The sequence below is a fragment of the Anolis carolinensis genome, chromosome 3, assembly GCF_035594765.1.
Source record: "Anolis carolinensis isolate JA03-04 chromosome 3, rAnoCar3.1.pri, whole genome shotgun sequence".
Classification (NCBI taxonomy): domain Eukaryota; kingdom Metazoa; phylum Chordata; class Lepidosauria; order Squamata; family Dactyloidae; genus Anolis; species Anolis carolinensis.
Window position 1 is genome coordinate 10879231 of NC_085843.1, and position 23422 is coordinate 10902652.

The 23422-nt window shown below is 46.0% G+C and overlaps 1 protein-coding gene across 13 annotated transcripts in view; it reads right to left on the reverse strand.

The window, feature by feature from the left end:
• tenm4 (teneurin transmembrane protein 4) overlaps positions 1-23422 on the reverse strand; it is a 1874213-nt gene that overhangs the window by 530018 nt on the left and 1320773 nt on the right. The window lies entirely within an intron of this gene.

Consider the following 23422-nt stretch of genomic DNA (forward strand, 5'->3'; position numbering starts at 1 on the left):
AGCCAGCTGCAACAAATCACTCTGACCAAGAGGTCATGAGTTTGAGGCCAGCCCGTGCCTGCGTCTGTCTCTGTCTCTGTTCTATGTTATGGCATTGAATCTTTGCCTTATATGTGTGCAATGTGATCCGCCCTGAGTCCCCTTCGGGGTGAGAAGGGCGGAATATAAATACTGTAAATAAATAAATAAAATAATAATAATTTTATTTTTATACCCCACCCCATCTCCCCGAAGGGACTCGGGGCGGCTTACATGGGGCCAAGCCCGAACATCAACAATATAAAAACAGAGCAATAAAACAATCAATCAGCAATAAAACAAGTCATACAAAATATAATGATAAAATCTTGGGTTGGATCCAGAGAAACTGGGCCGAAAGTGCAAGTTGTGTCGGTAACGTCAGGGAGGGGTGGTTATCCAAGGTGTCATAAATAAATAAATAGGCCGAAGAGTTGGCATTATCCATAGATGCCTTCAAGGTCATGTGGCTGGCCTGACTGAATGTAGTAGTGTTACCTTCCCGCCGGAGTGGTACCTATTGATCTATTCACATTTGTATGTTTTAGAACTGCTAGGATGGCAGAAGCTGGGGCTGACAGCAGGAGCTCACCCCACTCCCTGGATTTGAACCACCAACCTTTCGGTCAGCAAATTTAACCCACTGTGCCACTGAGGGCTCCAAAGCAAACATACCCAGCTCCTTAAACAGCTTCTCAGAGGGATGAATGGCTTTCAAATCTTTTGGTTGCCTTTCTAGGCAAATCCCAGCTTGTCCATAACCTTCTTGAATTGCATTGCCCACAACTGGACAGTGTGAATTCCAGGTGAGGTCTGACTGAAGCAGAATAGAATAGGACTATATTACTTCCTTTGATCTAGACACTATATTCCTGGTGATGCAGCCTTTCTAGCTTTTCTAGCTGATGCATCACACAATTGATTCTCGATCAAATTCTGGTCTACTAAGACTTCTAGGACCTCATCACGTAGAGGTCCCAAATGCGGGTGACAGCAAGGGGATTCACCAAGTAGTGTGGTGAATCTGCGGGACAGTGGGAGAAACTGCAGCCCCATGCCCCACATTGCCTGCATCGCTGTTTTACCTATCACATGGGGGAAACCATCACCGCTCTCCCCCGCACGTACTGCTCCCATTCTATGTAATGAGAACAAGAGGCTCTGGATTCCATCCTAGGATGCTTCCAGGATGTGGCCTGCTGGAAGTAGCCCTGCATCATGTGAAGGGCTCTGTCAGTCTCTGTCTTGACTCCATCCTGGTAGCAGCCTAGGACAGAGCAAGAAGTCAATGTGATGAGGTCCCAAGATCCCTTTAACATGGACCATTTTCAAGCCAGGTGCCACCCATTCTATATCTGTGTTTTTCATTATTATTTTTTTTGCCTAAATGTTGAATAGCCCTAAACAGCACAGGATGACTCCTGTGACGTGCCTCCAGGATAAAGATATGCCATTGGGAGGCATATTTTGGATTTGGCCAGTCAACCAATTCCCAATCCAGTTAATCGTCAGATCCATATTTTATTCGCTACTTTTGAGAACATTGTGGAGAACCTTGTCAAAGGCTTTACTGAACTTGAGATATGCTACATCCACAGCATTTCCTTCATCTACCAAGCTTGCAATGCTATCAGAAGAAGAGATAAGGTTTGTCTGGCATGACTTGTTTTTGTAACCGGTGTTAATTTTTCATGAGTATGGCATTCCTTTCTAATGTTGTCAATACAAAACTAAGGAGATGGAAGTCCTGAAGGACAACCAAGGCTGAGATCCTCTATTACGCTTGTGTGGTATAAATCTCCAGTCGCATTGTTATACATCTATCAGGCAACACTGTTCTTCTAGATAGTCAGTGTTCCACATTGGTGGGTTCAGACTGGATCTGAATATTCATGGATTTGGTTAATAAATACATTCCCTGCAGAGATTTCTAGATCCTCCAACTTTCAACTTCTCATCAGTCAAAATTGCTTCATGTAAAAGTTCTTTGGCACTTAAGCAATATATTGTTAGATCATTTTCCAAATATTTTTCCATTTCTATCCACACTTCATACTGATTCTAATATTATTATTGATGCTGTATATTCACTTGCAGCCAGCTCCAAAAATTGTTTTGGTTGTAAATGTGAGTTTCCTGCACACATTTGTCACCCTTCTAAGAGCAATTAAAGAAAAGTTTACAATAAAAAATCCCAAATTTTAAATAATCTTCTGCCTCAGTCTTAATACAGTCTTCAGGTCTTGCACATTGCTATGATCAAATTCAAACGAGGAACCTAATGAAATTCCCCTTCAGATTATTAGGTCCAGACATATGGGAACAATGGAATATTTTATGCAATACGAGCTGCTGAAAACATTTTATTACACCAAAGGCACACATATAAACACATACCATTGAAATGAAAAGTAGCGGAGGAGAATCCAATGCGTGCTTCTGTCGTAATGGCATCTGAGGTAATTTAAGGTAAGGAAATAATCACTGTCCCTTTTCCAGAACTTGGAAATTTTACTTGCTTGGACTGCAATTCTTCTAAGCCTCCAACCAGAACGATTTGAGGATTCTGGGAATTGTAGTCACAAAAGAAAACTTTCCAAAGCTCAGCACTGTTTCCCAGATTCATTCCTATTTCCCTATGGTTTCCTTTCTTCATGTCAATACTGCAACTGTCATTCTTTGGTGACAGAGATCTGTCCTCTAATATTTTTTCATATGCCAATACCTGAACAGTATTGAGCCCCAAAGTTAAAGGGATGTCAAACTGCGTTAATTCTACAGGTTGAATCAGGGATGGGCAAATTTCGGTCCTACCAGCTGTTAGGAATTGTGGGAGTTGAAGTCTAAAACACCTGGAGGACCCAAGTTTGCCCATGCCTGGGTTAAATGTACCTAGATGTAACTGTATTTGATTTCTTGGTGGGTGCTGTGAGCAAGTTGAGGTGCAACTCCATCTCTCTCCCAAAATTGGGACTCAAAGTGTCTTACAATCTAAAACAACAAGTGTCTTACAATCTAAAAGAACAACACAAGAACAAAAGAGCCATGTTTAAATATTTGAAATTATGTATATTCCTGTATGGCAGAATTGGGTTGGACTGGGTGGCCCTTAAGACCTCTCCCAGTTCTATGATATTAATGCTTTCAGAGGCAATGAAATGCATTGTCTGCCACTGACAACCTCCTTTCTGCTGAAAACATGGTCATGGTGCTTCTAGTTTTGGAAATAAGGATGAAACCTGAGTTAAAGCTTCACATGCAAGAACGTTCCGGCTGACTTCACAATGTCACTGAATTTTGCTAGGTTAGGAAAAGCTCCTTTACTTACAGTAACACTTCAAAGCACTTGCTTGATTTAGGGAGTGAGAGGATTCTTTTGGCTTCAGCGCACGCTCATGAATGGGTTACAAACAATGCACTTAAGTATTTTATTTTTGCTGAGCTGTTCCTGGGGAGACTTGTCCAACTCTATCTCTGATAAAACCCGTCTCTTCCTTTCCATTAAGCTCTGGATGCTGGCCATTTCCAAATTTAAGATGAGCTTCTTTTGATCGTCTTTCACCGCTGATCAACGATTGCCAAATAGGTTCCTAGATATTTACCACTAACTGCAAATGGAATACTATATAAAGAACGTTGCCGAGTAGAACAGAGCTATTGAAATAAATAGCTGTGGATGAGAGGTTGTGAAACATCGGGTGAATCCTATGAGACATTATGGAGAGTTGTTAAGGACTTGACAGTTCACAGCTTCCTAGGCTATGGCTGGATCTACACAACTAATGCAGTCTGAACTGCACTGAACTACATTATATGGGTTTGTGTTGGCCATATAATGCAGTTCAAACTGCATTATTTGGTGATGTAGATCCAGCCTATCCTTAGACTTGGTGCTTCCAGATGTGTGGGACTACAATTCCCATTACCCCAGTCATGCTGTGAGAACTCATGATCTGCTCAGGGATCACTTGTGATGGGTAGATCTGCAAATGACCAACAACGAAAGGGCAGAGTTTTAATCACAAGTCTAAAAAACACACAAGACCATATCAATAAATTATATCAATTAATATATATTAATAAATAATAATAATAATTATAATTATAATTATAATAATTATTTTATAATAATAACTATTATACTGACACAAAAACACAGTATGACCCAGCAAACGAGATATGTATGCTTGTCAGGACCCAGGCCGCAGAGCACCAATAACCATGCGCAGAGACCAGAATCTATCTAATATCTTTATTAAAGGAATATATAAAGTCAATAAAAACAGGTGAAGAATATAGTTCAGAAGTAGACCTTTCAGGATGTGATGAACCATGGGCCTTGTAGTCCTGCTCAGGACATTGTAATCCCTGATGAAGATGAAAACTTGGGTTTTTTACCTTCCCAGTCTGAACTGGATTCCTCTCAGCCAGATCCTTCCCAGGCAGATCTGGAAACCTTGCACCTGCAAGAAAGTTGTGCCCCAGAAGTATGTCAAACAACCCCAGAGCCTACTTCTCCCGTGTTCTTGCGCCGGGAGTTTTGTAAACAACAGAGAAGTTTGGATTCAGCTTCGCGCAGGAGTGCGAGGATAGCAGCTAAGAATGTTGCCAATTAACATTGGTTCTCGTGAGAATCTTTAAGGAGTTTAACATCTGGTCTCAGAGTTTAGCTTTCGTTTCTGATTTCCAGAGAACCGCTTTGGTGAGAAAGTTGGACTCTATATAGGTGTTTTGCCCGCGTAGCAACTTCGCGGAGTCAATTCGTCAGCCTACGGAGCGAGTTGTGTCTGGACAGCGCGCTCCGATTCAAGCCTCGCTTCAGCTCAAGCCTTGCCTTGCTATCCAGCCTTCGCCTTGCTTCCCAGCCTTTGTTTACCTACGGACTTTGCCTTGTTTCCCAGGACTAATCCTTGCCTTGTTTCACGGATTTTACCAAGTTATTCCACGGACCTTGTTCTTGCTCTTAGTTACCTTGTTCCACGTTCAAGCCTTGTTTCAAGTATCAAGTTATTTCCTAGCCACGCTCAAGTTTTATGGACTAAGGACCTTGTCATCTCCCCTCACTTTGCTTGGCAAAGTGAGTGTTTCGGTTATTGGATTACAACTTTGGACCTTAATATTTCTTATTGGACATTGCTTTTTTGGACTAATTCTGACCTTTCCTGAAGGGTCTAATTCTGGACTATTTTCTATACTTGTTTTTATTAACTTTATATATTCCTTCAATAAAGATATTAGTTAGATTCTGGCCTCTGTGTATGGTTATTGGTGCCTCTGCCGCCTGGGTCGTGACAGTTTGACTCCGCCCCCCATAAGCACCAACTAACCGAGGCCAGGATGTCTACCGGAGCCGCGCCGGCTGGACAGCCGCTCAGCTACACCATCAGCAAGGACGAAGTGGACCGCATCCGTGACAGACTCAACGCGCAGGATGGAGAAATAAAAGGGTTGAGGGAGCGCGGAGTTCGCCTCCCGGCCATGGCGTTGCCTACCAAGTTTTCTGGAGAAGCTGCTAAGGTTCATGTTTTCCGCCGCCAATGTCAAGCTTATCTAGAGGCCCGTGATGCCGAGTTTCCCCAAGAAGACATCAAGGTGGCGTGGGTCTACAGTCTTCTAGACGGACCAGCGGCTAGCTGGGCGACGGCCCTGTTTGATCAAGCCTCCCCCCACCTAAGTTCAGCACAACGCTTCTTGGATCACCTTAAGGAGACCTGGGGAATCGAGGACAATTTGGAGGCAGCCGGTCACAAACTCCGGCGCCTCCTTCAAGGAGACAGACCCATGTCTCAGTACATAGCCGAGTTCCGCGTGCTGGCCCACAACACCGGCTGGAACGATGTAGCCCTCAGAGGACAATTTCGGGAGGGTCTCAACATTGAAATGCTGGAAGAAATCTCCAAGGTGGATCCTCCCCAGACCCTCGAGGCACTCATTGATCAATGTTTACGGGCTGAAGTCATGATTGCCAACAGGAAACAATGGGTTCGAGGCCAGGGCGGTAGAGCCGGGGCAAAACCCCCCGCTCCCGCCAGTGTTCAGCCACGTCCGGTGTGGAGACCCCCGCCGCCAACCCCATACCCCAGAGGAGGCGAGGAGGTGCCGATGCAGTTGGGCAATGTGCGTCCCAGACTAGATGCCGCCGAGAAGGCCCGTCGTCAACGCTTGAACCTCTGCTGGTACTGCGGGAACGGGGGCCACTTCGCCAGAGAGTGCCCAGCCAAAGGGAAGCCTGCCGCCCGTCTTGCGGCAGCGTCCTCCACGGAGTCGAAGGCGTCTGAGCCGACTGGCACACAGCCGGCGGGGGAAGCCAACGACCGGGTGTAGAGAGGCTCGCCAACCCGGTCAAAAAATCCATCCAAGAGCCGCCAACCGGGGTCCTGTTCCTTCTCGTGGTCACATTATGGTCAGCAAAAAGGGGACCCGTCATGATCCACGCCATGATAGACTCTGGAGCTACCAACAATTTCATCGATAGAGAGTATGCCGACTCTCTGGGATTACAATATCATGATTTCAAGAATGCCCGTGTGGTGCAAGCCATAGACGGCCGTCCCCTCAAGACGGGCCCCGTAAGCCAGTGGTCGGAACCCACCAGGATGTGGATAAGGGAACATATGGAAGAGATTTCCTTCTTTGTTACCGAGGTTCCCCATTTCCCTGTGATTTTGGGAATTCCATGGCTGACACTCCACGACCCTAACATCTCCTGGTCCAACAGAGAACTGCAGTTTGCTTCACCGTACTGCCAAAACCATTGCCTCGTAGCCAAGGTATGCCATGCCACAGACTCCGAGCCCATCATCACCTTGCCAAAGAAGTACTCCGAGTATTGGGATGTATTCAATGAGAAAGAAGCCGAAAAATTACCCCCACATAGACCTTATGACTGCGCCATTGACTTGGTGGAGGGGGCCCCGATCCCGCGAGGGCATCTCTACTCCCTGACTGAACCAGAGCAAGAAGCTCTCAGGGAATTCTTAGAGACAAACCTTCGCAAGGGGTTCATCAGACCCTCTCAATCCCCAGCCGCCTCCCCAGTGATGTTTGTGAAGAAGAAGTCAGGGGAATTACGCTTGGTGGTGGACTACAGAGCATTGAACAATATCACCAAGCGGAACAGCTATCCCCTGCCCTTAATCTCGGATCTACTGGACCGACTTCGAGGAGCCAAGGTCTACACCAAGCTGGATCTTCGGGGGGCTTATAATCTAGTTCGCATCAGAGAAGGGGACGAGTGGAAGACCGCCTTCCAGACTAAATTCGGATTATTCGAGTCCCGAGTTATGAATTTCGGTTTATGCGGAGCTCCCGCAACGTTCCAGCATTTTGTCAACGATATTTTTCAGGACTATCTAGACAGATTCTTGATAATCTACCTGGACGATTTTTTGGTGTTTTCCAGATCACAATCAGAACATGAGAACCACGTCAAAATGGTGTTGCAACGACTGCGGGATCATGGACTTTATGCCAAGCTAGAAAAATGCGCTTTTGATCTACAAGAGGTAGATTTCCTTGGCTACCGCATCTCGCCTCTAGGGCTTTCCATGGATCCAGCCAAAGTTTCAGCAGTATTGGAATGGCGGGCGCCAACTAACAAGAAAGAGGTGCAGCGTTTCTTGGGGTTCGCGAACTACTACCGCAAGTTCATTCCAGATTTTGCCCGCTGGTCCGACCCCATCACTAGCTGCATCCGTGGGAAGCAGCCTTTCCGCTGGACTGATCAAGCAGAGAAAGGGTTCCAGCAACTGAAGAAACTATTCACCTCCCAGCCAATTCTACAGCACCCAAATCCTGGAACCCCTTTTGTGGTGCAAGCGGACGCCTCTGATGTGGCAATTGGGGCTGTACTCTTACAACCGGTGGGAGATCACCTCCACCCCTGTGCCTTTTATTCTCGTCAACTAACCACACCAGAGAGGAATTACACCATTTGGGAAAAAGAACTACTGGCCATAAAGGCAGCCTTTGAAACTTGGAGACATTGGCTAGAAGGGGCCAAATTCCCCATTGAAGTCCACACTGATCATCGTAATCTAGAACATCTAAGAACTGCCCGCAAACTAAATCAGAGGCAGCAACGTTGGGCTTTATTCTTTGAACGTTTCAACTTCCAGATCCATTATGTGACCCCAGCTCAAACCAAGCAAGCAGACGCCCTGTCACGTAAACCGGAATACGCTGCAGGACGCAAGGAGACCTTTGAATCCCAACTGCTACAACCTGAGAACTTTGCCACGCTCACAGTGGGGAACACCAAATCCAGTCCCATTGGTTCAACTTCCCCTACTCCAGGACCCATCTGTGCTCAAGAAATCAGGGCTAGTCAGCAAGCAGATGCCTGGGCGCAGGACCAACTTCGCCAAGGTCTGCATTTTCCCTTTTCGCTTAAAGATGGGCTGCTCTGCTATAGAAATCATGTTTATATCCCACCCGGACCGGGCAGGGAAAAAGCGCTTCGTCTGTGTCATGACTGCAAACCAGCAGGACACTTCGGACTATTTAAAACCATGCATTTGATCCTAAGAGATTTTTGGTGGCCCAAGATCCGCAAGGATGTGGAAAAATATGTCAACACCTGCCCAGTATGCCAGCGCTCCAAGATACGAAGGGAGAAGCCCTCAGGGCTTTTGCACCCCCTTCCTACCCCATCTCGCCCATGGGAAATAATTTCCGCGGATTTCATCACTGACCTACCACCTTCCTGTGGATTCACCACGATCTTAGTGGTGGTGGACCTATTCACCAAGTTAGCCCATTTCATTCCCTGCGAAGGCCTCCCCACGGCCAAAGAAACTGCGGATCTATTTCTTCAGCATGTTTTCAGACTACATGGATTGCCCAAGAGTTTAGTCACAGACCGTGGATCTCAATTCACCTCTCGTTTTTGGAAGGCACTACAAAAACTACTGGGCATAGACTCTCGCTTATCTTCAGCTCATCATCCCCAAACAGATGGGCAAACGGAGCGCACCAATGCCACTTTGGAGCAGTATCTTCGCTGTTATGTAAACTACCAACAGGACAATTGGGCTTCTCTGTTACCACTGTCTGAGTTTGCCTACAATAATGGAGTTCAAGCTTCTACAAAAGAAACGCCGTTCTTTGCAAACTACGGTTTCCATCCACGTTTCTTTCCCCCTGTCATTGAAACTTCAGAAGTTCCCGCAGCAGAGGATTGGCTGCAGGAACTCACAGCGGTGCAACAACTTTTGCTCCAGCAACTGGACCAAGCCAAGGAGGACTATAAACGCCACGCTGACAAACACCGCCAGCCGGGCCCCGAAATCAAGGTAGGAGATCGGGTTTTTCTGTCCACTCGCTTTCTGCCCTCCCACCGCCCATGCCGGAAGTTAGATGCCCGTTTCATTGGCCCCTATCCAGTGGTGGCGCAATTAAACCCCGTGACTTTCAAACTCCAACTTCCGCGTTCAATGCGCATTCACCCAGTGTTTCACCGTTCCCTGCTCCTTCCGGCGGATGGTGTGCGTCCTGATACAGATCAACCGGCCCCCCCTCCTGTTTTGATGAATGGGGAGGAGGAGTTCGAGGTTGAGGACATTTTGGATTCTCGCTTTCATCGCCGCCGCCTACAATATCTCATTGACTGGGTGGGTTTTGGGCCTGAGGAACGCTCTTGGGAAGACGCCTCCACAGTCCATGCTCCTGATCTAACCCGTCGCTTCCATCTGACCTATCCCACCAAACCGCGACCTCGCGCCTCGGGGAGAGGACCCCAGTTTGGGAGGGGCCCTGAGGAGGGGGATAGTGTGATGAACCATGGGCCTTGTAGTCCTGCTCAGGACATTGTAATCCCTGATGAAGATGAAAACTTGGGTTTTTTACCTTCCCAGTCTGAACTGGATTCCTCTCAGCCAGATCCTTCCCAGGCAGATCTGGAAACCTTGCACCTGCAAGAAAGTTGTGCCCCAGAAGTATGTCAAACAACCCCAGAGCCTACTTCTCCCGTGTTCTTGCGCCGGGAGTTTTGTAAACAACAGAGAAGTTTGGATTCAGCTTCGCGCAGGAGTGCGAGGATAGCAGCTAAGAATGTTGCCAATTAACATTGGTTCTCGTGAGAATCTTTAAGGAGTTTAACATCTGGTCTCAGAGTTTAGCTTTCGTTTCTGATTTCCAGAGAACCGCTTTGGTGAGAAAGTTGGACTCTATATAGGTGTTTTGCCCGCGTAGCAACTTCGCGGAGTCAATTCGTCAGCCTACGGAGCGAGTTGTGTCCGGACAGCGCGCTCCGATTCAAGCCTCGCTTCAGCTCAAGCCTTGCCTTGCTATCCAGCCTTCGCCTTGCTTCCCAGCCTTTGTTTACCTACGGACTTTGCCTTGTTTCCCAGGACTAATCCTTGCCTTGTTTCACGGATTTTACCAAGTTATTCCACGGACCTTGTTCTTGCTCTTAGTTACCTTGTTCCACGTTCAAGCCTTGTTTCAAGTATCAAGTTATTTCCTAGCCACGCTCAAGTTTTATGGACTAAGGACCTTGTCATCTCCCCTCACTTTGCTTGGCAAAGTGAGTGTTTCGGTTATTGGATTACAACTTTGGACCTTAATATTTCTTATTGGACATTGCTTTTTTGGACTAATTCTGACCTTTCCTGAAGGGTCTAATTCTGGACTATTTTCTATACTTGTTTTTATTAACTTTATATATTCCTTCAATAAAGATATTAGTTAGATTCTGGCCTCTGTGTATGGTTATTGGTGCCTCTGCCGCCTGGGTCGTGACACAGGAAAGGTCAAATATAGTCCAGAAAAACAATGTCCAATAGGTGATATTAGAGTCCAAAGTTATAATCCAATAACCGAAACACACACTTTGCCAAGCAAAGTGTGGGGAAATGACAAGGTCCTTTAGTCCAATGGAGCTTGACAACAAGGCTGGAAAACAAACTAGATTCTTGGCAAACAAGACTTGATTCGAGGCAACAAGAAGCAAGAAGCAAGAACAAGGTCAGTGGCGAGGTCCGGGGAACAAGGCAGGCTTGGAACTAGAACAAGGTCCGGGGCAAGGTCCTGGAAACAAGGAACTGGAGTAGCGTAGTCCACACACGATCTCACTCCTGAAGCTGACGAATTGACTCCGCAAGGATCTCCTTGCGGGTAAACACCTATATAGGAACTTGTTTTCCCGCCAAGGAACACTTTCCCTGGGGAACAAGAAGTGAAACCCAAACTGTGTCCAGATGCATGACTCCTTAAGATTTCCCAAGGGAAACAGGCTTAATCAGCTAATTGTCTGGCAGCGATTCCGGCGCTTCGGCGATTCGCCTCCCTAGCGCCTCTATCTCGATTATAATTATCCTTGCGAGAGAACGGGGGAGAATTCTGCCCAAGGCTTGTTTGGCTGACTTCTTGAGGGCAAACATCTTGCAGGTGCAGGGGCTCCGATTCTGGCTGAATCGGTGGGAAACCCAAGTTTTCCTCTTCGTCTGCCACAATAGTACTAGGAACGGGACTACATGGCCCATGAGACATCACACTATCCCCCTCCTCAAGGCCCTTCTCCAAAATGGGCCCTCTTCCCGAGGCGCGGGTCCGCGGCTTGGCAGGGTAGGCCTGATGGAAGCGGCGGACTAAGTCGGGGGCATGGACTGTGGAAGCGTCTTCCCAAGAGCGTTCTTTGGGGCCAAAACCCACCCAGTCAATGAGATACTGAAGGCGGCGGTGGTGGAAGCGAGAATCCAAAATGTCCTGAACCTTGAATTCTTCCTCCCGTCCACCAAGACAGGGGTGGGGGCCGGGCGGTCTGCATCGGGGTGTACACCATCCGCCGGAAGGAGCAGGGAGCGATGAAACACTGGATGAATGCGCATAGAGCGCGGAAGTTGGAGTTTGAAAGTCACGGGGTTAAGTTGCGCCACCACTGGATAGGGACCAATGAAACGGGTATCTAGCTTCCGGCAGGGACGGTGGGAGGGCAAAAAGCGAGTGGACAGCAGAACCCGATCTCCTACCTTGATTTCGGGGCCCGACTGGCGATGACTGTCGGCGTGGCGTTTGTAGTCCTCTTTGGCTTGGTCCAGTTGCTGGAGCAATAGTTGTTGCACCGCTGTGAGTTCTTGCAGCCAGTCCTCCGCTGCAGGGACTTCTGAGGTTTCAATGACAGAAGGAAAGAAGCGTGGATGGAATCCGTAGTTTGCAAAGAACGGGGTTTCCTTGGTTGAAGCCTGAACACTGTTGTTGTAGGCAAACTCTGACAGAGGTAACAGGGAAGCCCAATTGTCCTGTTGATAGTTTACATAACAGCGAAGGTATTGTTCCAAAGTGGCATTGGTGCGCTCCGTTTGCCCATCTGTTTGGGGATGGTGAGCTGAAGATAAACGAGAGTCTATGCCCAGTAGTTGTTGCAGTGCCTTCCAAAATTGAGAGGTGAATTGAGATCCACGGTCAGTGACCAAACTCTTGGGCAATCCATGTAGCCGGAAAATATGTTGAAGGAATAAATCTGCAGTCTGTTTGGCCGTGGGAAGGCCATCAGAAGGAATGAAATGGGCCAATTTGGTGAAAAGGTCCACCACCACTAGGATCGTGGTATATCCAAGGGAGGGTGGTAGGTCAGTGATAAAATCTGCAGAAATTATCTCCCATGGACGAGATGGAGTAGGAAGGGGATGCAGTAGCCCTGAGGGCTTTTCCCTTCTTATCTTGGAACGCTGGCATACCGGGCAGGTATTGACATATTTCTCCACATCCTTGCGGATCTTGGGCCACCAGAAATCTCGTAGGATCAAATGCATGGTTTTGAAAAGTCCAAAATGCCCTTGCAGTCATGACACAGATGAAGTGCCTTTTCTCTGCCTGGTCCTGGAGGGATGTAGACATGATTTCTGTAGCATAATAGCCCATCCTTAAGTGAGAAAGGGAAACGTAGTCCTTGGCGAATTTGATCTTGAGCCCAGGCATCCGCCTGTTGACTGGCTCTAATTTCTTGAGCACAAAGGGGTCCTGGAGTAGAGGGAGTTGGTTCAACTGAAGTGGATTTGGTGTTTCCCACTGTGAGCGTGGCAAAGTTTTCGGGCTGCAGCAATTGGGATTCGAAGGTCTCTCTGCGCCCTGCAGCATACTCTGGTTTTCGTGATAGAGCATCTGCTTGCTTGGTCTGAGCTGGGGTTACATAATGGATCTGGAAGTCAAAATGCTCAAAAAATAAAGCCCAGCGCTGCTGCCTCTGATTTAGCTTGCGGGCAGTTCTTAGATGTTCCAAATTACGATGGTCAGTATGAACCTCAATGGGAAATTTGGCCCCTTCTAACCAATGTCTCCAATTTTCAAAGGCTGCCTTTATGGCCAAAAGTTCCTTCTCCCAAATAGTGTAATTTCTCTCCGGGGCTGTTAGTTGACGGGAGTAAAAGGCACAAGGATGAAGATGTTCTCCCACTGGTTGCAAGAGTACAGCCCCAATCGCCACATCGGAGGCGTCCGCCTGCACAACAAAAGGGGTTTCAGGATCTGGGTGCTGAAGGATTGGCTGGGACGTGAATAATTTCTTTAGTTGCTGGAACCCCTTTTCTGCTTGCCCTGTCCAGCGGAAAGGCTGTTTTCCACGGATGCAGCTGGTGATTGGATCAGACCAGCGGGCAAAGTCTGGAATGAACTTGCGGAAGTAGTTTGCGAACCCCAAGAAACGTTGCACTTCTTTCTTGTTGGTTGGCGCCCGCCATTCCAATACTGCTGAAACCTTTGCCGGGTCCATGGAGAGCCCTAGTGGCGAGACACGGTATCCCAGGAAGTCTACCTCTTGTAGATCAAAAGCGCATTTTTCCAACTTGGCATATAGTCCATGATCCCGCAATCGTTGTAACACCATTCTGACGTGTTTCTCATGCTCCGATTGTGATCTAGAAAACACCAAAAAATCGTCCAAGTATATGATCAAGAACCGATCTAGATAATCCTGGAAAATATCATTGACAAAATGCTGGAATGTTGCGGGAGCTCCGGATAAACCGAAATTCATGACTAGGGACTCGAATAATCCGAATTTAGTCTGGAAGGCGGTTTTCCACTCGTCCCCCTCCCTGATGCGAACTAGATTGTAAGCCCCCCGGAGATCCAGCTTGGTGTGAATCTTGGCCCCTCGAAGCCGGTCTAATAGGTCCGAGAACAAAGGCAGGGGGTAGCGGTTCCGCTTCGTGATATTGTTCAATGCTGTATAGTCCACAACCAAGCATAGGTCCCCTGACTTCTTTTTCACAAACATCACCGGGGAGGCAGCTGGGGTTTGAGAGGGTCTGATGAATCCCTTGCGAAGATTTGACTCTATGAACTCCCTGAGAGCTTCTTGCTCTGGTTCCGTCAGGGAGTAGAGGTGTCCTCGCGGGATCGGGGGCCCCTCCACCAAGTCAATGGCACAGTCATAAGGTCTATGTGGGGGTAGTTTCTCGGCTTCCTTTTCATTGAAAACATCCCAAAAGTCTGAATATTTCTTGGGTAAGGTGATGATGGGCACAGCGTCCGTGGCATGGCAGACCTTGGCTACTAGACAATGGTTTTGGCAATATTTTGAAGCAAACTGTAGTTCTCTGTTGGTCCAGGAGATGTTTGGGTCGTGGAGCGTCAGCCATGGAATTCCCAAAATCGCAGGGAAGTGGGGCACCTCGGTAACAAAGAAGGAAATCTCTTCCAGGTGTTCCCTTATCCACATCCTGGTGGGTTCAGTCCATTGACTTACTGGACCCGTCTTTAGGGGACGGCCGTCGATAGCCTGCACCACCCGGGCGTTCTTGAAATTGTGATATTGTAATCCCAGAGAGTCGGCATACTCTCTATCGATGAAATTGTTTGTTGCTCCTGAGTCTATCATGGCATGGATCATGACGGGTCCTTTTTTCGCTGACCACAACGTGACCACTAGGAGAAATAGGACCCCGGTTTGCGGCTCTTGAGTGGGGTTCTTGACCGGGTTGGCGAGCCTCTCTACACCCGGTCGCTGGCTTCCCCCGCCGGCTTTGCGCCAGCCGCCTCGGCCGTCTCCGCCTCCGCGGAGGATGCCGCCGCCAAGCGAGCGGCAGGCTTTCTCTTGGCTGGACATTCTCTGGCGAAGTGGCCCCCGTTCCCGCAGTACCAACAGAGGTTTAAACGTTGGCGGCGGGCCTTCTCGGCAACATCTAATCTGGGACGCACATTGCCCAACTGCATCGGCTCCTTGCTTCCTCTGGGGTATGGGGCTGGTGGTGGGGGTCTCCATACTGGACGTGGCTGAATACTGGCGGAAGCGGGAGGTTTCACTCCTGCTCTTCCACTCTGGCCTCGGAGCCACTGTTTTTTGTTGGCAAGCAGGACTTCGGCTCGTAAACATTGATCGATAAGTCTCTCAAGAGAGTTTGGAGGATCCACCTTGGAGATTTCTTCCTGCATCTCGATGTTGAGACCCTCACGAAACTGTCCTCTGAGGGCTATATCATTCCAACCGGTGTTTTGGGCCAGCACTCGGAACTCGGCTATGTACTGGGACAACGGCCTGTCCCCTTGGAAAAGGCGCCGGAGTTTATGGCCGGCCGCCTCCACATTGTCCTCGATCCCCCATGTCGCCTTAAGGTGATTCAGGAAGTTTTGCGCAGAACTTAGGTGCATGGAGCCCGCATCAAATAGCGCCGTCGCCCAATTGGCCGCTGGCCCTTCTAGGAGACTGTAAATCCACGCCACCTTGATTTCTTCTTGGGGAAACTCGGCTTGACGGGCGTCTATGTACGCCTGGCATTGGCGACGGAAAACATGAACCTTGGAGGCTTCTCCAGAAAACTTGGTTGGAAGTGCCAGGCCAGGGAGCCAGATACCGCGTTCCTTCAACCCCGTATTTCTCCCTCCTGCGTATGGAGTGTATCACGGATTCTGTCTAATTCATCCTTGGAAATGGTGTAGCTGAGTGGTTGGGCTTCCGCCCCAGTTCCTGTAGACATCCTGGCCTAAGGTTAATTGGTGCTTAGGGTGGCGGAGTCAAACTGTCAGGACCCAGGCCGCAGAGCACCAATAACCATGCGCAGAGACCAGAATCTATCTAATATCTTTATTAAAGGAATATATAAAGTCAATAAAAACAGGTGAAGAATATAGTTCAGAAGTAGACCTTTCAGGAAAGGTCAATATAGTCCAGAAAAACAATGTCCAATAGGTGATATTAGAGTCCAAAGTTATAATCCAATAACCGAAACACACACTTTGCCAAGCAAAGTGTGGGGAAATGACAAGGTCCTTTAGTCCAATGGAGCTTGACAACAAGGCTGGAAAACAAACTAGATTCTTGGCAAACAAGACTTGATTCGAGGCAACAAGAAGCAAGAAGCAAGAACAAGGTCCGTGGCGAGGTCCGGGGAACAAGGCAGGCTTGGAACTAGAACAAGGTCCGTGACAAGGTCCTGGAAACAAGGAACTGGAGTAGCGTAGTCCACACACGATCTCACTCCTGAAGCTGATGAATTGACTCCGCAAGGATCTCCTTGCGGGTAAACACCTATATAGGAACTTGTTTTCCCGCCAAGGAACACTTTCCCTGGGGAACAAGAAGTGAAACCCAAGCTGTGTCCAGATGCATGACTCCTTAAGATTTCCCAAGGGAAACAGGCTTAATCAGCTAATTGTCTGGCAGCGATTCTGGCGCTTCGGCGATTCGCCTCCCTAGCGCCTCTATCTCGATTATAATTATCCTTGCGAGAGAACGGGGGAGAATTCTGCCCAAGGCTTGTTTGGCTGACTTCTTGAGGGCAAACATCTTGCAGGTGCAGGGGCTCCGATTCTGGCTGAATCGGTGGGAAACCCAAGTTTTCCTCTTCGTCTGCCACAATAGTACTAGGAACGGGACTACATGGCCCATGAGACATCACACTGCTGGATTTTGTATCACAAAATCACAAGTTGAACACTTCCCAAGTGTCTAGGGCTGTGTGATGTACTTTCAAATGATGTGCGCATATCCAAGTAAGGTGGCCTTCTTCTTCTTCTTCTTCTTCTTCTTCTTCTTGTATGACACAGCTGTGGCGCAGCTGGCTAGTAACCAGCTGCTATAAATCACTACTGACCAAGAGGTCATGAGTTCAAAGCCCTGGTCGGGTTAAGCCTCTGACCATTAATAGCCCCGGCTTGCTGTTGACCTATGCAGCCTCGAAAGACAGTTGCACCTGTCAATTAGGGAAATTTAGGGACGCTTTATGCGGGAGGCTAATTTACAACACCATAAAACTGCCAGCAAAAAACGAGGAAAGGAATGCGGAAGTACAGCCACTACTGGACGGTGAAGCAACAGCTCCCCCTGTGGCCGGAATCGCAAATCTGGAAAAATGTTAAAAATGCCTCTGAGTCTATCTAATGCATGCTGTTTGTCTGTTGGCATTGAATGTTTGCCATATATGTGTTCATTGTAATCCGCCCTGAGTCCCCTTCGGGGTGAGAAGGGCGGAATATAAATACTGTAAATATTTCGCATCACAAAATCATAAGTCGAATACTTCCCAAGTGTCTAGGGCTGTGTGATGTATTTTCGGATAATGTGTGCAGATCCCAGTAGGGTGGCCTATTGCAGTTGGCAGATCGTGATTTTGTCAATGTCTATTGTTTCCAAATACCGGCTGAGATCTTTTGGCACGGCACCCAATGTGCCGATCACCACCGGGACCACCTGCACTGGTGTCTGCCAGAGTCTCTGAAGTTCAATCTTGAGGTCCTGATAGCGGCTGAGTTTTTCCTGTTGTTTTTCGTCAATACGACGGTCACCTGGGATGGCGACATCAATGATCCAAACCTTTTTCTTTTCCACAACTGTGATGTCTGGTGTGTTGGGGTTTAATTATTATTAAATAATAATTATTATTTATTATTATTATTATTATTATTATTATTATTATTATTATTATTATTATATAAGAAGTATCAACAATTGACAAACATGATATTTAAGGCAAACAGTGAAATAGAAAAATGAACACCACAATAGTTTATAGTTTGGTGAGGCATCAGCACCCTGTGAAATTACATCTGTCAGCATTCCAAATATTGAGCCATGGTGGTTAAAGTGGTGTCAAACAGCATTAATTCTATATTGTAGATGCACCTATAGTTCTATAACTGTGGCATGTAAAAAGCCAACACTGACAGGATCATTAGACCTCCATGTAAACAAATATTCTTATTCTATCCCATTTTTTCTCCCTACAAAAGAGACCCAAAGCGTTTGTATGTATAGACTTGCCAGCTTAGCACCTTTTTCTGAGAAGTAGTAAGTACAGCAGTACGAAAGTGATATAATTGAGTAGCATGAAAAGGTTTTCAGGGTTCTAAGGGTGCACTCAGGGTGCATCTACACCATAGAATTAATGCAATCTGACACCACATTAACCACTGAGGAAGAATACTATGGAATCATTGAAGTTGTAGTTTCACAAGAGCTTTAGTCTTCTCTGCCAAATAATTCTGAGTGATTCAAGATCTCATAGCATTGAGCCCTGGTACTTAAAGTGGTGTCAAAATGGCCTTAATTCTATAACACAGATGCACCCTCTGTGTCTCACAGAAAACAAATGGAGGAGATGCAGATAGGAATGTATAGATTCTTGTTGTTTGTCTCCTCTGCTTCTTGATTTGAACAATTGTAGATATAATCCATGCCATCTTTTCAATGTGGTTGAGATATTAAGAGCTGCCAATGTGCTTTCAAAGCTCTGCGCCTCTTCTGGAAAGCCTTTGGCTTCCCTGCAAGGTTGGACGCACCACTGAATGTACCCCAAAGCCTACTTCCCCTCCATTAGCATCTAATTAGAATCTGCAAATTTAATCAAATTCATGTCTGGGATGATTCAATCATTTGTATGTTGCTCTCTGAAGAGGAAAGCTTTGCTCTCTTGCACACCGGAAATACTCCTTGGATGCATGCACCATTTCTTCTGGTGGAGGCCCTGAATGCGCTCAATGGTCCATTCCAGGGCTGTTTATTCTCTGCTAGGGTTTTGCTACCAGTGGGCTTCCCAGATTAACAGGTGTGTATGTTTGTGGGGGTGGGGGTGGGGGGGGGGGGAATTTTGATTCATCTTCTATCGGAAATCTTAAACAGGATCATTCTTTCCCTGGGACCATCTACACTGTAGAAAAAATGCAGTTTGACATCACGTTAACTGCCATGGCTCGATGCTATAGAATCCTGGGAGTTGTAGTTTGGTGAGGTACCAGAACTCTTTGGCAGAGAAGGCTAAAACCTACAAGTCCCAGTATTCCATAGTCACTGTTAAAGTGATATCAAATTGCATTCATTTCATGGTGTGAGTGCACCCAAATCACTTGATGGAATTCTTAACAGTTTAACTATTGTAAGTTACTTTTACCACAAGTAGCACACATATAACATCTATACACACCACGTTAATTTTCTGTTAGTATGGTTCACATATGGATAGCTTCTTAACAATGGTAGTGGCAGCTCCCAGGTTGCTGTGGTTATGAATCTTTAAAAGGCCCATTTACGATTCTGAATCAAAAGTCTGTTTGGGGGATAGACCCAGGGCCGGCCCCACCATGGAGGCCCGTGAGGCCGCCGCCTTGGGCGCAGGTCCGGGGGGGCGCCATCAGGCTGGGCGGGAGGCAGGGCACTGCCCTGACGGTGCCCCGCCTCCCGCCCAGTGCGCCCTGGCCTGGCTGGCCTTGCCTGGCCGGCTGCCGGCTGGGTAAGGCCAGCCAGGCCACAAGGCTTGCCCAGCCAGCTGCCACAAGGCCAGGGCGCACTGGGCGCGAGGCAGGGCACCATCAGGGCGGTACCCCGCCCCCCGCCCAGCGTGCCCTGGCCCCGCCTCCCATGCTGCGTGGGAGGCGAGGCCAGGGCGAATAGCGCGGGAGGCGGGGCCAGAGTTGGCCCCACCTCCCGCGCTATTCGCCCTCGCCCGTCTGGCCTTTTCTAGCTGGCCAGACTGCAGCTGGCCAGACTGCAACTCCCTTCCTGTGACAGGCTAAAACCTTTTTATTCAGGCAGGCTTTTACAGATGAAGGCATGTAAGACCATCAAGGGCTGCTGTGATATTGTGATGACAATTTACTGTATATACTCGAGTATAAGCCTAGATTTTCAGCCCCTTTTTTAAGACTGAAAAAGCCCCTGTTGGCTTATACTTGGGTGAGGGTCCTGGTTGGCTTATATTTGGGTCAGCTTATACTCAAGAATATATGGTACATTTATTATTTTTCTCTATTATTATTGGTATTATTACATTTATTATTTTTCTCTATTATTGTTGCTACTATTACATTTATTTTACTCTATTTTTATTATTAATACATTTATTATTTCACTCTGATCTTATTATTATTATTACATTTATTATTTTACTCTATTTATTATTACATGTATTATTTTCCTGTAATAATAATAATAATAATAATAATTATTATTATTATTATTATTACATGTATTATTTTACTCTATTATTATTAAAAGGAGTGATGGACTTTGTAACTTGTAAATAATTTGTATATATAATAAAGTCTTAGAGCCGCTGCGTACAGCTGATTAATGACTGTGGTGTCGTTTGTCGGTGCTGCTTATCCGGACAGGAAAGCAGTCTGACTGAGGATGGATTGGTGAGAGGCCTCACCAATACATCAGGGTGGTGGGAAGCTGATTTTAACCCCCCTGTCATACATAAACACATTTACATTGAAGAAGATGAGAATAATGATTTAATCAAAGTTGGACAATCACCTTAAATTTGAGCTTTTTGTAAATATTCAAAAACATTTAAGTTACTGATGTAATTTTATTGGTATCTATTTTTATTTCTGAAATTTACCACTCTCGGCTTATACTGGAGTCAATGTTTTCCCAGTTTTTTGTGGTAAAATTAGGTGCTTTGGCTTATATTTGGGTCGGCTTATACTTGAGTATATACGGTATATACTTTTATAATTTTAACCTGGATTGTTTTAATACTAATGTTGTTTATTAATACTGTTTAAACATTTGTATATTTGAAGTTGTATTGAAATGTTTTTAGTTGTGAGCCGCTTTGAGTCTCCCCATATGGAGAGATAAAGCGGGATATAAATAAACACAATAAATAAATAAATGTAGAGAGAACAGTTTCAATCAAATCCACAAACAATCAAATCCACAAAAGTCAAAACCACAAATGTGGAGAAGCAACTGTAACAACACCCCTTGTGAACACAGCACAAATGTCCAAATAATGTTAATGAGGATTTGCTTCTTTGAGGGCTCTACATTAATCCAGTCACTCATCCCCCTAAAATATTAATTTTGGGAGCCATTGGGGATGTAGGGGATTCCTCAACAACTGATCTGTCCATATGTGTGTAGGAAAGTGTGCTTTCAAGTATCCTGTTGACACATGGGGACTCCATAGGGTTTTCTTGGGCAAAGAATACTCAGCAGGGCTTGGCCAATTTCTTCCTCCAAAACATAGCCTACAGCACTTGTCTCCCATTCTGGTATTAACCATGGCTGACCCTGATAATCTACTTCTCGCATTTCATTTTTGTACTGTGAGCCTTTCACACTGAATGAATATACCACTTTAGCTGCCATGGTTCAATCTTATGGAATCCTGGGATTTGTACTTCAGGGAAGAGAGATTTAAAATTCTTATCTACTAACTCCACAAACATCAATGCTAGTAGTAGTAGTAGTAATAATAATAATAATAATAATAATAATAATAATAATAATAATAATAACTTTATTTTTATACCCCGCCTCTATCTCCCCAAAGGGGACTCAGGGCAGCTTACATGGGGCCAAGCCCGAATAAAAACAATAACAATATAAAACACAACAATAGACAAGAAACATGCACAATTAAAAATTTAAACATTAACCAATAAAGTAAATGACAAAAACTTAATAAAAACATGGATTAAAACGGAGAGGTTGTAAAATAGACTGGGTAAAGTGCACCATATAAATATTGTAAACACGAGGTAACTGATAAAGTGCTGCAAATTCTTGGAAGTGCAAATTGGGATGGGAATAGACCCTGTGTCTATATCAAGTTGACAAAGGTAAAAAGTGCAAACCGGTACGAAAATGGTTGCGGATACAGGATTGTTATGGGGATGAGCAATCTTTATCCAAAGGCCTTAGTGAAGTAATCCATAGGATACCACGATAGCAGTTGAAGTGGAATTATTGTGCTGTGGCTGCACTGTTTCAAGTGTCCAGATTTGGAATGGACAATCTAAATTAATCCTCCGCCATTCCATATTTTTGGTTAATATATAATTGTCTCAACATTTCTCTTCTTCACTGATTTTAATTGCTGCAAACTGTGCTCTAATGATAAAAGTAGATTACAGTCCATGAACTCAGAGAAAAAGAGATGGCAAAATCTTGCTCCTTTCCAGTTGGCCCAGGCAAAATCAAATTGCTGCAGCTTCTCCTAGCTTGGGTCTTCTTCCTCATGAATAGCTTTTGCCATCTTGACCATACTCTGATATTGCTTGTCCTCACATGTACTGGTGTTCATCTATGAAATGCTGGCAGTACATAATAGTGTCATATAAAAAAAATAAACTAGTTAGTTTCAGCTCTTTTTCTCCATCTATTCAGTGCCCAACTTGGATGAAGTTAACAAGTATCTCTGTGTTAGTGTTGCCGTTTACTAAACTGTGATCGTAATAGTTAGCTATTTCCAGAGGGCACTGGGCATGGCGTTAATTCCCTAATATTTGTCAAAACACTGAAATTCTCTTCTGAGGGATGGTGCTCCAGAACTGTGGCATGTTATTATATCTCAAGAAAGGCAGGGGGAAAATACTATTTTGCTGCAAAGATCCGACTCCGATAACCACCGCTGCACTTTTCATTAATATCTGGTGACAGATGTAGTTTACTGAGGAAAAGTCTATTACCTACACTCTAACATGAAGTTATCTCCTTTCTTCCAAACAGCATAATGACTGGATCTTTGCCCCGCCGTCGTTCACATACATCAATTCTTTGCAGGGTGTGAAATCATATCCTCTACTTATTGTAACTATATTAAGGGACTTGCAAGGGAATGCGGCAAAAGAAAAACAACATCGGCAATGTCTCAGAAATATGGATAAAATGCAGTTAGGGAGCAGCTGTTATGCTTAGCTCCCTGTAAATGCAAAAACATTGCTCTAGTTCTCACTGTCATGTTTGTGACACAGAAGGTCAAAAAGCTTCTGTGTAAAAAAAGTCCAATAATAGTAAGACCCCCATAATGATGGAAGTCATAGCCATAGTTTCACTTACTTGAGAAAAACAGGAAATTACATAGGACCTATCTTGCTCAGCTCCCCATTTTAGAAAGTGCTACTTAAAGGTAAAGGTTTTCCCCTGACATTAAGTCTAGTCGTGTCTGACTCTGGGAGTTGGGGCTCATCTCCATCTCTAAACCGAAGAGCCGACGTTGTCCATAGACACCTCCAAGGT